Here is a 17,230-nt window from a genome sequence, read left to right as displayed (position 1 = left end):
CCATAAGACATGATCCTCCAATGGTTTTTCAGGGCCTACAGAATAAGTTCTAAATTCCTTACCATGGCATCCAAGGCCTTCCCTGCTCTAGCCCCAAGCTAGCTTTTTGATCATATCTCTCACTATTTCCCTTTTCTAGGACCTATGTTCCTGCAAAACTAAAATACCGAACATTTCCCAAACACATCCTGTGCTTTTGCTCACTGTGTTCCTTCTTCAACTCATTTCAACAAACACGTATTGAACGCTTTGGGAGGTAACAGCGCAAAGGGAATGGGGCACTGGACTTCCAATCAAGAAGACCTGCGATATATAAATATCCTGCCTCATACACTTACTTGCAAGGACAAGTCACATTATTAACCTCTCTGTGCTTCAATTTCCTCATCTGTAAAAATAGCGGGTTGGCCTCAATGGCCTCTATTAGCTCTGATCTAAATTTATGAATCTGTAATCTTATTATGAGGACACACTACTACAATACTGGTAGACCTACGGGTTATTCTAATCACTCTGGAAGGCAATTTGGAATTAAGCTTTTAAAAAGTGACATAAAATGTCCATACCCTTTGACCCAGATTTTTCCCATTGCTAGGCTACCCTTGGGGAGGTAAAAAACAAAAAAGTCCCATTCATGCAAAATATTCATGGCAGTAATTTTGGCAGTGGCAAAGAAATGGGAACAAGATAGGTAGTTGCCCAGCAACAGGAAAGGGCTAAGCAGAATGTGATATATGACTGTGATAGGATATTATTACACCAAAAGAAATGAAAAAGATGAAGAATTCAGAGCAACATAGGAAGGTAAAACTTGGAAAACAATTGTGTTTATGGGACACATGAATTGATGCATGCATAGTAAAGATACCTTTAGTTGTTGTTCCATCATTGTTCAGTCTTATCTGACTCTTTGTGACCCGACCTGGGGTTTTCTTGACAAAGATACTGGAGTGGTTTGCCTTTTCCTTCTCCAGCACATTTTACAGAGGAGGAAACTGAGACAAACAAGGTTAAGTGACTTGCCCAGGGTCATATAGCTATTAAGTCTCTGAAGCCAGATTTTAACTCAGGGAGATGAGTCTTCCTGACTCCAGGCCAGGCACTCTATCCACTGTTCCATCTAGCTGCCCATAAAGATATGTACGTGAACAACTGAAACAATAAACACAATGACAACAATGTAAAAGGAAAGAAGAATAAAATAAAACTAAATGTTGCATGATTATAAGAACCAAGCTCGCCCCAGGGGGAAAAAAAAGCACCTTCTTCCCTTCAATGGAGAGACAGGGGGCTGTGAATGAGGAAGGGTAGATGCTGTTCATACAGAGTCAATGTGTTGATTGTTTTGATGAACTGCTATTTTTCTTTTTTCATCTTTGTTACAGGGGCAGACTCACTGAGTGGGGGAGAGGTGAACAGTACATTTGGAAATGCTTATTATATAAAAATATAAGGCATCATCCTTTTCAGATAACGATGTAATAAAAATTACATGGATAAAGGGTCATGAAAAGATAAACTAAAAATTAATTGGAAACTAAATAATCTACTCCTAAAGAATGAGTGGGTCAAACAATAAATCATAGAAACAATCAATAACTTCACCCAAGAGAATGAGTGATGAGAAGACATACCAAAACTTATGGGATGCAACTAAAGCAGTTCTTAGGGGAAATTTTGTATCTCTAAATGCTTACCTGAATAAAATAGAGAAAGAAGAGCTCAATAAATTGGGAATACCACTAAAAAATCTAGAAAAAGGACAAATTAAAAGGCCCTAATTAAATGCAAAATCAGAAATTCTGAAAATCAAAGGAGAGATTAAGAAAACTGAAATTAAGAAAACTATTGAACTAATAAAACTAAGAGCTGGTTTTATGAGGGAAAAAAACAATAAAATAGATAAAATTTGGTTAATTTGATTTAAAAAAAAAAAAGAAAGAAAACCAAATTACCAGTATCAAAAATGAAAAGGGTGAATTTACCACCAATGAAGAGGAAAATAAAACAATAATTAGGAGCTATTTTGCCCAACTGTATGCCAATAAATCTGACAATCTAAGTGAAATGGATGAATATTTACAAAAACATAAATGGCTAGATTAACAGAAGAGGAAATAAAATACCTAAATAACCCCATTTCAGAAAAAGAAACTGAACACTCTCTAAGAAAAAATCTCCAGGGCCAGATGGATTTAAAGTGAATTTTACCAAACATTTAAAGAACAATTAATTCCAATACTATATAAACTATTTGAAAAAACAGAAGAAGGAATCCTACCAAATTATTTTTATGGTACAAATACGGTGCTGATATCTAAACTGGAAAGAGCCAAAATAAAGAAAAGTATAGACTAATTTCCCTAATGAATTTTAAATAAAATATTAGCCAAGAGATCACAGCAACTTATCACGAGGATAGTATACTATGACAAGGTGGGATTTATACCAGGAATGCAAGGCTGGTTCAATATTAGGAAAACTATCAGCACAATTGACCATATCAGTAACAAAATTAACAGAAACCACATGATCATCTCAATAGATGCAGAAAAAGCTTTTGACAAAATACAACACCCATTTCTATTAAAAACACTGGAGAGCAGAGAATCAATGGAGTTTTCCTTAAATGATGAGCAGCATCTATGTAAAACCATCAGCAAGCATTATATGTAATGGGAATAAGCAAGAAACATTTCCAGTAAGATCAGGGGTGAAACAAGGATGTCCATTATCACCACTGTTATTCAATATTGTACTAGAAATGTTAGCTTTAGCTGTAAGAGAAGAAAAGGGCATTGAAATTGAAGGAATTAGAATAGGCAATGAGGAAATAAATGATACAAATAAAGTCAGATCTAAATAACTGGAAAGCTATCAGTTGCTCACGGGTAGGCCGAGCTAATATAACAAAAATAACAATTCTACCTAAGCTAATTTACATATTCAGTGCTATAACAAACAACCAAAAAATTATTTTATAGAGATAGAAAAATAATAATAAAATTCACTTGGAAGAACAAAAGGTCCAAAGTATCAAGGGAATTAATGAAAAGAAATGCAAGGAAAGGTGGCCTAGCTGTACCTAAATCTAAATCTAAGTCTAAAACTGTATTATAAAGCAGCAATAAACAAAACTACTTGGTACTGGCTAAGAAATAGAGTGGTGGATCAGTGGAATAGGTTAGGTACACAAGACACAGCAGTCAATGACTATAGTTATCTACTGTTTGATAAACCCAAAGACTCCAGCTTCTGGGATAGGAACTCACTATTTGACAAAAACTGCTTGGAAAACTGGAAAATAGTATGGCAAAAACTAGTCACAGATCAACATCTTACGCCATATGCCAAGATAAAGTCAAAATGGATACATGATTTAGATATAAAGGGTGAAACTATAAGCAAATTAGGAAAGCAAGGAAGAGTTCACCAGTCAGATCTATGGAGAAGAGAAGAATTCATGACCAAACAAGATTTAGAGAACATTTATGAAATGCAAAATGGATAATTTTGATTATATTAAATTAAAAAGTTTTTGCACAAAGCCAATGCAACCAAGACTAGAAGGGAAGCAGAAAACGGGGAAACAATTTGTACCGCCAATATCTGTGATAAAGGCCTCATTTCTAAATAAATAGAGAACTGAGTCAAATGTATAAGAATACAAGTCACTCCCCAGATAAATGGTCAAAGAATATAAACAGGCAATTTTCAGATAAAGAAATTAAAGCTATCTCTAGTCATACAAAAAATGCTCTAAATCACTACTGATTAGAGAAATTCAAATTAAAACAACTCTGAGGTACCACTTCATAACTATCAGATTGGCTAATATGACAAAACAGGAAAATGACAAATGTTGGAGAAGACAGGGGAAAATTGGAACACTAAAGCATTGCTGGTGGAGTTGTGAACTGATCCAACCATTCTGGAGAACAATTCGGAACTATGCCCAAAGGGCTACACAACTGAGCATACCCTTTGATCCAGCAATATCACTACTAGGTCTGTATCCTAAAGATACCACAAAAAAAGGGAAAAGGACCCACATGTACAAAAATATTCATAGCAGCTCTTTTTGTGGTGGCAAAGAATTGGAAATTGAGGGGATGCTCATCAGTTGGGGAATGGCTGAACAAGCTGTGGTATATGAATGTAATGGAATACTGTTGTTCCCTAAGAAATGGTGATCTGGAGGACTGGAGAAAAACCTGGAAAGACTTGCATGAACTGATGCTGAGTGAATTGAGCAGAACCAGGAGAACACCATACACAGTGACAGCAACATTGTGCAATGACTGACTTTGTTAGACTTGGCTCTTCTGAGCAATGCAATGATCTAAGACAGTTCCAAAAGACTTATGATGGAAAATTCTATTCACATCCAGCAAAAGAACTATGGAGTCTGAACGCAGACTGAAGTATACTATTTTCTCTTTCTTTTATGGTTTTTTGTTTTTTCTCTCTCTTAGTTTTTCCCTTTTGTTCTGATTCTTCTTTCACAACATGACTAATGTGGAAACATGTTTAATATGATCACACATGTATAGTCTATATCAGATTTCATGCTGTCTTGGGGAGTGGGAAGTGGAGGGAGGGGGGAAAATTCAGAACTCAAAAATCTTAAAAAAGCAAATGTTTAAAACGAAAAATTAATTAATTTTTTAAAAATGAGGCATCAATAAAAAATGCCTTTGTGCAGAACATTGAGCTAAATCTTGGGAAAAACACAGAGTTGTGATAAGATGCGCTCCCTTCCTTCATAGAGTTTACAGACTAGTTGAGGGAAAGACAAATAGATAATGTTAATGCAATGTTATATGACAAGTATAATACAGAAGTATGAAACAGTGCTATGTGAGGTCTTCAGAGAAAAATACTTGTGGATGGGAAACTGTAAGCTTCATAAAGGAGTTGACATTTAAGTTGAGCTTTGAAAGAGGCAGGAATTCAACAGGTGAATAAGAGGGGGAAGGACATTCCAAACACAGGGAAGAACACAAGCAAAGACAAAGAACAGGGACAGGAAATCAAATGGCATGTTCAGAAGACAAAGAAAAATTCAGCTGGAGTCAGGCCATGTAGCAGAGGGGGAAAAAGGTGGAAAATGTAGGGTAGTGCACCTGTGGAAGGCCTTGAACGCCAAGCAAAGGAGTTTGAACCTTGTGTGATAGGCAATAAATAGTCATTCTAGATTTTTCAGCAGAGGGGGCAGCTAGGTGGCACAATGGATAGAGCACCGGCCCTGAAGTCAGGAGGACCTGAGTTCAAATCTGGCCTCAGATCAAACACTTGACACTTACTAGCTGTGTGACCCTGGGCAAGTCACTTAACCCCAACTGCCTAAAAATTTAAAAAATTTAAATTTTAAAAAAAAAGGTTTTTCAGCAGAGGAAAATTGTAGCAAGATTATATATATGCATATGTGTGTATATATATATGGAAAATATCTGGCAACAAAACATAAACCCACAGAGGTTTCCAAACTTATTTGGCCTACTGCCCCCTTTTGAAAAAAAAATTACTCAGCACTCCTCTGGAGATCTACTTTCTTCAACCCTTTTTTTTTTTTGACATCTGAGTCATTTTAAACTATCACTTCCCCCTGAATCATTCCAGCACCCCCCAGGGGGAGGTATCACCCACTTTGGGAAGGATGAATTAGATGAGGAAGAAAACAAAGGCAATTTCAATGGTCCTGGTAACTAGTAAAGAGAATCTATAAGAGGGTGTTTGCATTAGGAATGAAGAGAATAGGCATGGCACTGTGGGAAATGTTCCTAGAATGTCCTTCCCTACAATCTCTTCCTGTTAAAATCCTACCCATCATTTGAAGTCACATTCAAAGTCACCTCATTGATACCTCTTCACCCCAACCCTGCACAAACTGAAAGAATTTCACCATCCTGTGTTGCCACTATACTTTGTTCCTCTTCCAAAGACCCACCACATTTTGCCCTGTATTAAAATTATTCTTAAATATGTCCTATCTCCCCGTAAGACAGTAAGCTCCCTGAGGGCAATAATCATACATCATTAATTTTGTAGCTCCTACTGTGCTTTACAAATAGTAGGTACTCAATAAATATTTGTGGAACTGAATGGATGAAAATCAGAGCTCAACAATCTCATAGTGAGCTTCAATAAAAGTCAGTAGTCAGTATAGGCACAGAAGGATCTGAAGGATCTTTTTTTTTTTAATAGTATAAAAAGCATCTTCCTAAAGTCAAAAGTTAGCACACTATACAAAGGGGAGACACTAGAAACTTTCTCAATAAACATAGGAATAAAACAAGGAGCCTGCCCCTTTCCTTCTATTATATGACACAGGTCTAGAAATGCTAGTAATAGCAATAAGACAAGAGAAAGAAGAAAAAGATGGGCAAAGAGACAAAATTATCACTATTTGCTGATGACAAAATAATTTATTTAGATAATCCTAAGAAATCAGCAGAGAAACAAATTGGGACAATTAATAGCTTCAGTAAAATCAAGACTGCAAAGTAAACATTATTCTCACTGTTACCATCCTAGTATAATACTAATAATCACGATTATTGAAGTTGTCTTCATTTTCTTCCCCATACAATACAGTCTTCACATTCTAGCCAGATATCTTCCATAATTTGGTCATATGACTCCTCTGCTGAAAAATCTTCAATGACTCCATACTGCCTCTCATACAAAGTTCAAATTCCACAGAATCTACATCATTTCTATAAAGCAATAGTAAAATTGAAGAGACGATAATAGAAGTTCCACTCAAAATAACTATAATATCTGGGAATCAATCTACCAAAGTGCATTCAATAAATTGTATAGACAGTTACAAAATACTCCTTAACACTAGGAGGACCAGAATTTAAGAATACCTTGAAGGACCAAGCAGCATCAATTGACACAGTGTATTGTTGTTATTTTTAATATATAACGCAAAGAAAATAGAAATGAAAATGTTTATTTCAAAGCAAAATTATAATACTATTGTGCCAATTAAAGTGCCTGGTCCTTCTAGTGTTAAAGAAATAAAGAATAACTTAAACAGCTGGAAAAAAATTCAATGCTCAAGGCTGGGCCATAACTTGACAAATATAATAATACTACCAAAATGTATTTTAAATTTAGTGCTAAAGCATCAGCCATGGAGTTAGGAGGACCTGAGTTCAAATCTGGCCTCAGACACTTACTAGAGCCTGGGCAAGCTGTTTAACCCCAATTGCCTCAAAAAAAAAATTAGTGCCAAGACAACCATACTTCTAGGGAATATTTTACAAAGCTAATTAAAATAATGATAAAATTCACTTAGAGAAACCAAAGGTCTAGAATATCAAAGGAAGTAATGAAAAGGTAGGAACAAAGGGAGAATAGCACTTCTAGACAACAAACTATATTATGAAGCAATAATCACCAAAATTATTTGGCACTAGTTTAAAAATAGGAAAGGACTGGTGAATGGAACACACTAAACATGGAAGAATCAGAAAAAAATTAATTCAATAAACCAGTGTTTGATAAACCTAAAAATATAAATTACCTAGGAAAGAACTCCCTATTTCCTAAGAACTGCCGGGAAAACTGGAAAGCAGACTAGCAAAAACTGGGTTGAGACCAGTACTTTGTATCATATTCTATAATATATTCAAAATAGATTTGTGATCTCAAAATTAAAGATCAAATCATAAAAAGATTTGCAAAAAAAGCATATACTTTTCACAGCTACAGCTAGGGGGTGAATTTTTAACAAACAAGGGATAGAGATAGCTTAAAAGATAAAACAGATAATTTTAATTATATAACTAAGATAAGGGAATCTGTTAAATGGGAAAAATATTTGTATCAAATATCCCTGATAAGGGTCTGATATCCATGATATAAAGACAACTAACAAAAATATGCAATACCCAAAGTCATTCCCCCATACATAAGTGGTTAAAAGATATGAACAATTCTCAGAATTGGGAATTAAAAACAACCATGCTCTAAATCACTAAAAAAGAAATGCAAATCAAAACAATCTTGAGATTTCACCTCATACCCCACAAATCGGTACACGTTACAAAAATAGGAACAGTTAATGTTAGAGAAGACATGGAAGTCAGGTACACTACACCGTTGATGGAGCTGTGAACTGGTCCAACCATTTGAGAAAGTAACTTAGAACTATGCAAATAAAGTGACTAAAATGTCCATACCCTCTGACCCAGAAATGCCACTGCTAGGTACAGATTCCCCAAAAGGTCAATGATAAAAAGATGATACCTATATATACCAAAATATTATAGCAGCATTTTTGTGGTAGCAAAGAACTGGAAGCAAAGTATACTCACACTGATCAGAGAATGGCTAAACATATGTGGTAATGGAATACTATTGTGTTGTAAGAAACAATCAGCATGATGAATACAGTGAAGTATGAGAAGACTGACATGAACTGATGAAAAGTGAAGTGAGCAGAACCAAGAAAACAATATACACAACCATAATAATGTAAATACAAAGTACAACCACAACAAAACAATAGAAAGTGAAGGCTATGAAAATTACAATAGTCAAAAATCTCTCCTTGGTCCCAAAAGAGAGCTATCAGAAGAAACCTCCCTCCTGTTTCTTAGTAGAGATAGTGGACTATGGGCAGGGATCACAGCATATAACATTAAACTTTTTTTGATATGTCAGTTAGTTTTACAGAATTTTTTTTTAAATTCCTCTCTTTTTTTTTATTCTTTATTACAAAAATGACTCTCTGAGATGCTGGGGAAGAATACAATAAGAAATGCAAGTGATATAAAAACAAAATATGTCAATAAGATTTATTTTTTAAAATAAACTCAAGAATGAATGCTACAGCAGCAAATGGGATAAAGAAAAATGATGACAAGGTCAGCACTGATATTACACATACTGATGGCTTAACAGATGTCATAGTCATTAAGAAGACAGGCAAACATTTCCTTCTGGTTTATATGACACTGCTTTGTTACTTGTAGCTTCACAGATGAGGAGGCAAAGTATAAATTATGCAAGAAAGATCCCTGTGAACATGAAAGTCCCCTCTCTATCTGATGACCCACAATGCTCATATCATTTCATCATTCCAAATCCTCTCATCAAAGTGAATGCCATTCAAACAGATGTAGAAACTGCAAAAATCACTAGACTGGTAACTGGTACTCCATGACTAGTAGAACAAATTTGGGTCAAATTCATATAATCACCAAAAGGAAAAGATACATTGTTTTTTTTTGTTTTGGTTTTGTTTTTATGTTAACCACTGAAAGACCTTGATGGAAACAGTTTTGCCACTAGGCTTTCAGACACATTTGTAATTAGCAAAGGTAACAAGCCCTGGATTTCTCTGCCCAAAGAAGTTTCTCTACCTTAAAACTGCCAAAGAAAGAGAGAAGGGATTAGTAGCCAAAGCAATGGATTAATGACTGCACATTAGAACTAATAGAGGTTTTAACAAGAATTTACAATAGGATTTTTTTTTGTTTCTTTGGTGAGGCAATCGGGGTTAAGTGACTTGCCCAAGGTCACACAGCTAGTAAGTGTCAAGTGTCTGAGGACACATTTGAACTCAGGTCCTCCTGACTTCAAGGCCGGAGCTCTATCCACTTCGACACCTAGCTGCCCCTCCTCTTTTCATAGATAAGGAAACACAAAGAGTTGAGCTCAGGGGGCTAGTTTACTGAGTTCCATTCACTATGAAATTAAACTACTCTCCATATTTGTGATTAGTAAATCAGAGTTTGCCATCCTTATAAAAGCAAGTAACTTTTTACCCCCCTAGATGCAGCTGTACCTTTAGTTTGTGATATAGACATTTCAAAAAATCAAAAACTAAACTAGAAAAAGGTTTTCAAGTTTTCTCAGGACCCAATTTAACAAAGGGCTATATCACTCCATAGATTATATCACTAATTGTCTTAGCTGATCCCAGGGTTCAGCGTGCTTCCTCTAACAAAAATTAGTTTTTCACATAATTATTTCCCAAGCATAAGTTTTATTAAATTTATTAAATGTTTTTATTAACAACATCATTAGGCCAATGATCCATAAAACTTCCATAAAACAGAATCAAATATCTATCCTCTCTTCCCTTCAATCATTAGAGGCCTAACCTATAGCTCTAAACTGCTGAGGGACACCTTAGGTGTAGATTCTATTTCAGAAAGCTGAGACATTTCAATCTTGTGCCCATCAGAGTTCCAAATAACCTACTTATTTCCAGAAAAGTTAAGAACCAGAAATTTAAGAAAGAGGCTATTGTAGGGTGTGGTCTACAATGCCTTCTAGACATAAGTAATAGATGTGATTCCAGGGGAACAAAAGTACTAACTAAAAATAAAAGGCCATTTTGTGAAAAACCCATGAAATATAGCAGACTTACTAAGAGGGAACCATTAAGTAGCTTTCATCATCAAACAATGCAGATATTTACCTTAAATTTTCTCTTGTTTAAATTTTACTCTGGTTTAATTCCTTCCACCGTCCCCAATTCCCACCCAAAAAGAGAATTACCCTTTTCCATAAGATTTCACCCATGAGATATTTATACAGTTGTATATTTCTGCAGTCTTTGTTCTGCCAAGTTTTAAGGATTTCATTTATATTCTTTCCTCATAAGTCAGTCCCTCCAGTTCCTTAATCATTCCTGTTATAATTCTCTGAACTCCCTCCAATTCCTCTATAGCTATCTTGTAATGAGGTGCCTTAAACTGATTGCAGCCTTCCAGGAACTGTCTCATCAGTCAAAACAAAATGAGCTAACTCTCCTTAGCTCCATGACATAATACTTCTGTGTAGGCAATCCCCCAAAATCACACAATACTAGATTACTGCGATATTACACTACAATTTCCTACGTAATCTTCTGGTTAACAACCCCATTACCACCTAACCCAGGAAAATAACGTATGCTTACATATGACTTTTTTACCATTGTTACTTTTCAGCTTTCTACACTACCACCCAATATCTGTGTTTCAGATTAATTTTCTCCAGATGCCTTTGCTAAAACTTTAAGTTGCATTTCATGCTGTAATTTCCTGACTAGGTCACCATCTTTAGGTTCCTTTGTATTAGTGTTTTTGGATTCCCTGGTGTTCTCATCACTTCCTGGTCTGACATCTCCTGCAAATGTAATTCACATGTCATTCCCACTCATTTTCATTATTAGTAAGGATACTAACCTAAACATGACCCAAAGCTGACACCCACTGCCATAAATTCTAACAGTTCAATGTTTAAAATAGTTTTAAAGGCATGTAACAATTTCAAATCTAAACTGATCCGAATCCATTTTCTAGCCTTGTATAATACTCCAGATCAGATAGCTTGTCACGATCTTTTTAAAATGTTTTTTTAACTACTGCATTCCATTTTATCTCTAATTAAGTTGTCCCAATTCTATTATCTCTTTGTTTAAGTTTCAATTTGCCACATTACCAAGGTCTGTTTAGGTTACAGACTATGTCTGCGTTTGGCAAGATGTTCAAGTTATACAAGATTTTTCCCCTTTAGCCCTAATAAACTGCATTTCTCAATTTAACTTAGAGGGTTTTGCTTCCAGTTCTTCTCCTCAAATTAACACGAAACATCTGTATCGCTGATGCTGAGTCAAATAAAAACACTAGGCCCTGGCCCATCTTCAGGTTCAATTAGCCTCAATTAATCACTTTCAAAACTAGTCCTCTTAAAATTATTCTCTGTTGTTATCATTAGCTGAGGCAGAGTAGCTATTAATGTCAGCTAAATGCAAATTTTAGAATTAGGGAATAAAGAACTTACCAAGAAGATAAATGTCAGAGACAGTAAAAATCCCAAGTCTCTATTCAATTCCATGCTCTGCCTACTGAACAATTCTGCCTCCTACAAAAAAAAAAATCTAATAACCTGGAAGTCAACCAAAAGCTCTGCAGACTAAAAAGGAGATAACCTATCACAAACATTCAGGGAGCAGAATGCAAAACAAAACAGTTTAGGTTTTTGTTTTTTTTTTAAATTGGGCAAATCATTTAACCTCTCTGAGCCTCAGTTTCCCTACTTATAAAATTAGGGAATAAAACTTAAGGTCCCTTTCTATCTTACGATTCTATGAAATATGTCTCTAGAACAGAGGGAGCAGAAGGGATTCAGACCGGAGCAGGAGGGAAAAGAGAAGCAACAACTGAAGAGTTTGTGACTTCACACAATGATCTAGAGACAGAAACATGGCAAACTGACTTATCCTTGTCATATACACAGGTCCCTGAAGTGCCAGTATCAATTTGATATTCCTCATCCTCATGTTTTTCTTACATGTCAAACTGGACTTCCACAGTGCCAACAACCTGCAGAATTAGAGAACACCCCAGGGTTCCCATACCAAGGCAGCTTGGGATACTTAAGTGACCTTGAGACATGACTCTTGGTTACAGTGGGAAAGTTTCAGGACTAATTCCCTCAATCTGACAAGCCGTCTCCCTCGATAAGTCCAGGAAGTTATTTCATTAAGCTTTGCATGAAATGGTAGGCAAGCAGCCAGTTCCGTGACCCAGTGGGGTAGAACTAGAGCTACCTGCCACATTTAGAATGCCTCTTCCTTTCCTTTCTTACATGTGTATATGTATAAGTATTTATTTATGTATATATGTACATACTTTACAAATATAAAACACATATATACATATATATAAAAATAGGTGCTGGTAGAGTCAGAAATTCTGACTCTCCTAACAACTATTTTACTTTCTATCCTATTTTTATTTCTCAATACATGCAGTATTTTATATACTAGAAAGAAGAACCAACCTTAGCTTAGCACTTCTGCACTAGTTGATACTATATCAGACTCTAAAGAGAAAAACTCAACCAGCCACAAAAAGTCCCAAGGTAAAGCAGCCCAGCTCTAGGGGAAAACCAATTCAGATATTCAAATACCTTCCCTACGTTTCTTTCTTGCCTACCTAACAATCAAATGCCAGCAAACTCTGGTTATCTAATGGTTTCCCAGGAAATTTCACATTGCCTGTAGGAAGAAATAATAATTAGAGTAAACAAAGTTCCAGGAATCAAGGTCCAATAAAACAACAGTTGTCATCAACAGGGGGCAAAGCTCTAACCAGCTGGAATTATTTACCGCACGGCCACTTCCCCTCCCCTTTCAACACTGGTCAGGACATTCAACAGAATCCAGGACCTATTCTCCAAGGAACAAAACCAAAACGGCACACAGGTTTCCAACAGCAGGTTCAATTCCCATTAAGGCATGGATTCCTTTATTTCCTTTCCCACTACTCCCAGTTAAAGTTAATGCTTTGCAGAAAGGGATTCTTTTTCCATCTATTTTTTTTTTGCCAACCATTCTGTCATCTCCAAAGAGATGACAAAAGCTTCTTTACCATTGTGAAAAAAGATTTGAAAGGGCAGATTTTTCCTTTTCCCACTAGTTTCAATATCTACAATGAAAATCAACACAAGATGGAACTTCCCAAAGGGAGCAAAAGGGTTGTCACACCTGGATGGTTCAATCTTTGAATAAGAGGAAAGGGAATGATGTAGGAAATTTGTTCTCCCAAAGACATTATAAAATTCCTTCTATCCAGTGGTTTAATGTGCAGTGAAAAAGTATAATCAAGTACAAAAAGACACCTGTAATTCAAATTCACAAACAGTGGTTAACACCTCAAAAAAAAACATTCAACCTTCATCGAAAATGACAGCTCCTTTTGCACTAACAAAATCAGTATAATTAGGAACTAAAGTGTTTTGTTTTGTTTTTTTTTTTGTGGAGGGGAAACAAGGTCCCCCCAGGTGGGAAATTCAGCAGCCATTTACAGGCCCCATTCCACTGTTAGAAATATACCTTGAGGAGGTCAAAGACAGATAAAGGAGTCATACATTAAAATATTTACAGCAGCACTTTTTGTAGTAATAAAGAATTTGAAAACAGATGCTCTTATTAGAGAACAGCTAAATAAATTGTGGTACATGAATATAATGGAATATTAACGTGCTTTAAGAAATGGCAATATAATACAGAGATACATGGGAAGATTTGTCTGAATAAATACAAAGCACAACCAGGAAAAAAAAATACACAATGAACACAATGTATACAACGTTGAATACAACAATGTAAACGGACAGAACCAAAAAATCACTGAATGCTGTGAAATTATAATGACCCAGCTTGGCCCTAAAGAAGAGAAAAAAAGACATCTCCCTGCTTCTTTGCAGAGGTGGGGGACTATCAATGTGGAATTATATATAATGTCAGACTTTTTTTTAATATCTTGGCTAGTTTTGCTGACCTTTTTTCTCCTCTTTTTAATTTTCTGTTATAAGGGATGAATCTCTGGGAAGAGAAGGACAGGGATATATTGAGAAATATAATTGTTACACATACAAACAAGAGATCAAACATTCATTTTTTTAAAAGAAACAATAAGAACTCAGAATAGCATAGGGAAACTTATATGAACTAAAGCAAAATAAATTAAGCAGAACCAAAAAAAACAACAATAACCACAACAGTTTAAATTGAAAGAATGAGAAAAAATATACTGTAAACTGTGAAAAACAAGCCTGGCCCCAAAGAAGAAAGTGTACCTTGCTCTTTTCTTTTCCAAAGTGGGAGCTGATGAGTGTGAAACATTGCAGATGCTGTCAGACTCAGCTGAGGTTGATTAGTGTTTAGGAACTGTCTTTTGTTCTTTCTTTTTTTTTATTCTTTGCTATAAGAGATAGCTCTCTGGTGGAGGAGGTGGGAGGGTGAATACATTTAGAAATAAGTGATGTAAAAGAAAAATCTTTGAAGAAAATGAATGTTTCACAAAGCAACACATGAAATGATTCAGAGTGAAGCAAGCAGACCCAGGACAACAATATACACAAGGACTCAATGTAAATGGAAAGAAAAGCTGAAAATGAATGCACTAGAGTACAAGCTCTCTGAGGACAAGTTCTGTTTTTTACTTTTATTTGCATCCTCCGTAGCACAGTGCCTGGCACGTGCTAGGTGTTTAATAAAACTGGATGACCTATGTAATCACAATGTGACCAAGCTTGACTGCAAAGAAGAACTGAGTAAATGAGTTTCCTTCCCCTCTCTGCACAGTCTGGGACTATGGTTGTAGAATACCGAATATACTGTCAGACATAAATCAATGTGTTTATTGGTTTTACTGAACTACTCTTTTCCTTCCTTTTTAACACTTTGTTAGAAGGGATGACCCCACTGGTATGGAAGAAGCAGAAGATATATTGATAAATACAAATTATGTAAAAACAAAATTATTCTAAAAGTAAGATTTAAATAATTTCTACATTAAAAAAGCATTATGAAAATAAGATTTAGAATAAGATTATAATAAGAGTTTGAGACATTGCTAGGCAAAAAGAAAAAGAGAGAGAAAACAAATGCTTCAGACACAAGACCTACACCAAAGATGATAGCATAACAAAAACTCCAGACTCATTCAACTGAGCAGTTGAGGAGCAAAAGTAAACGGAGAGTTGAGCAATGACTGGAGGTTTGGATTTTTCCAGATCTATCTGGAAAGAATTAGGGTACTGGAAAGAATTTGCTAACTGCTGATTAATAACCTGGGCAAATATACAAAGATGCAGCCTCCATTAGGAATCCTAGTAGGAGTAAGCCAGAAGAACCAAAATTTCAGCAGTTATGAAGGAATGTTTCTTTCAGTCATCTGTAGAAACTGCACTATGTCTACATTTCTTCCAAAGCAAATAAAAACATGTAAAAAAATGCAGATTAGTTCCCTGCACTTTATATAAAAGATTAAAATGGAGGAATGACTCTCTACTCTCCAGTTTACAAGGGAGAACCAAGTGTTTCTTGAATGAAAAGAACTACTTCAGGGGCAGCTAAGTGGCACAGTGGATTGAGCACCGGCCCTGGAGTCAGGAGGACCTGAGTTCAAATCCAGCCTCAGGCACATAACACTTACTAGCTATGTGACCCTGGGCAAGTCACTTAACCCCATTGCCTAGCCAAAAGAAAGAAAAAAAGAAAAGAACTATTTCAAGAGGAAAACAAAGGGAAAAAAAGATTCTAAGGAGGCAAAGGTGAATCTAAACCTGTTGCAGGAGAATGGAAAAATGTGACAAAGAAAAGAAAGAAGGATCACTAAATCTTTGGAGCTATGTATGTAGGGGGTTCAAGGCTCGTCCCATAGAGGACAGAACTGGACCCTAATAGAAAGTAGCTTCCTGTACTTCACAACATAACAACAAGGACTCATCTGTGTTGCCAGGAGAGAGACGATCTATGACTAACCAACGGAAGAAGAAATGAATCCATGTATTAGCCTGACACAAACCATCAGGAGGCTGTTTTACATACAAGGTTTGCCAGTTCCTCATCCATGTCACTTGGTTGTCTTCCGAGGCTCTGTCCTTTTTCACTCTATACTACCTTACATAGACATTCCATCAGCCTTGCTGAGTTCAATCATCATTTCTATGCAGATAAATCCCAGATCTACATATCTTTTATAGTCTCTCCTGAAGTGGTCATGCATCACCAACTGCCTTTTGGTCATCTTGAACTAGATTAGTATCTCAAACTTTCCATGTCAAAAAACTTCACAGGAACCCTTCCTTTTGCCACACTTCTCTACTATTGCCTAGAGAATCATCATTTTCCCAAGCACCAGGTCTGCAACCTCAGCATCATCTACCACCAAATCCTATCATTTCTACCTTCACATCCTCTCTTATAGGTCCATTTCTGTTTATTTATACAGACATCACACCAGTCCACACCACCTCTCCCCTGGACTAGTATTCAACCACCTACCAACTAGCCTCCCTGCTCTAAATTTCTCCCCACTCCAATCCACAGTACACTCAGCTGCCCAGGTTATTTTTCTCAAGCATAGCTATGAACATAACTTCCCCCACTCCCTATACTGAATATAGAGCAGATGAAAGACAGGAAGAGCCACAATTTCAGCAGTTACGAAGGAATGTTTCAATCACATGTAGAGATTGTGCTATGTTCCTATCACCTCCATGAGAAAATATAAACTCCTCTGTTTGGCACTGAAAGGTCTTCACAAAGGGAGAGGGACACAGGGGAAATTTTAGGCAATATAAAAACAAAAGACATCAATCACTTTTTTTTTAAATAAAGCTCTTCATAAGCTGGCTCCTTCCTACCTTTCCAGTCTTCTTATAATTTACTCTCCTCCACATACTCTGCATCCTACTAAAATAACCT

General features: G+C 36.0%; 1 protein-coding gene across 7 annotated transcripts in view; it reads right to left on the bottom strand.

The window, feature by feature from the left end:
* Nucleotides 1-17,230, bottom strand: part of AREL1 (apoptosis resistant E3 ubiquitin protein ligase 1) — a 60,844-nt gene that overhangs the window by 33,955 nt on the left and 9,659 nt on the right. Inside the window, exon 2 of one of the 7 annotated variants that reach the window (XM_020986293.2) lies at nt 11,794-11,874. The exons of 5 other annotated variants lie outside the window; for them this stretch is intronic. The gene's annotated coding sequence lies outside the window, so the exon portion shown is untranslated. Of the gene's footprint in view, nt 1-868; nt 1,153-11,793; nt 11,875-17,230 lie in introns of all 7 variants that reach the window. One more of the 7 variants, XM_078151470.1, reaches the window with a different exon arrangement.

This window comes from Phascolarctos cinereus, unplaced genomic scaffold, assembly GCF_003287225.1.
Source record: "Phascolarctos cinereus isolate Bilbo 61053 unplaced genomic scaffold, phaCin_HiC Scaffold_3;HRSCAF=262, whole genome shotgun sequence".
Lineage (NCBI taxonomy): Eukaryota > Metazoa > Chordata > Mammalia > Diprotodontia > Phascolarctidae > Phascolarctos > Phascolarctos cinereus.
The sequence above is the reverse complement of the archived record's forward strand: the minus strand, read 5'-3'. Positions and strand labels throughout refer to the sequence as shown.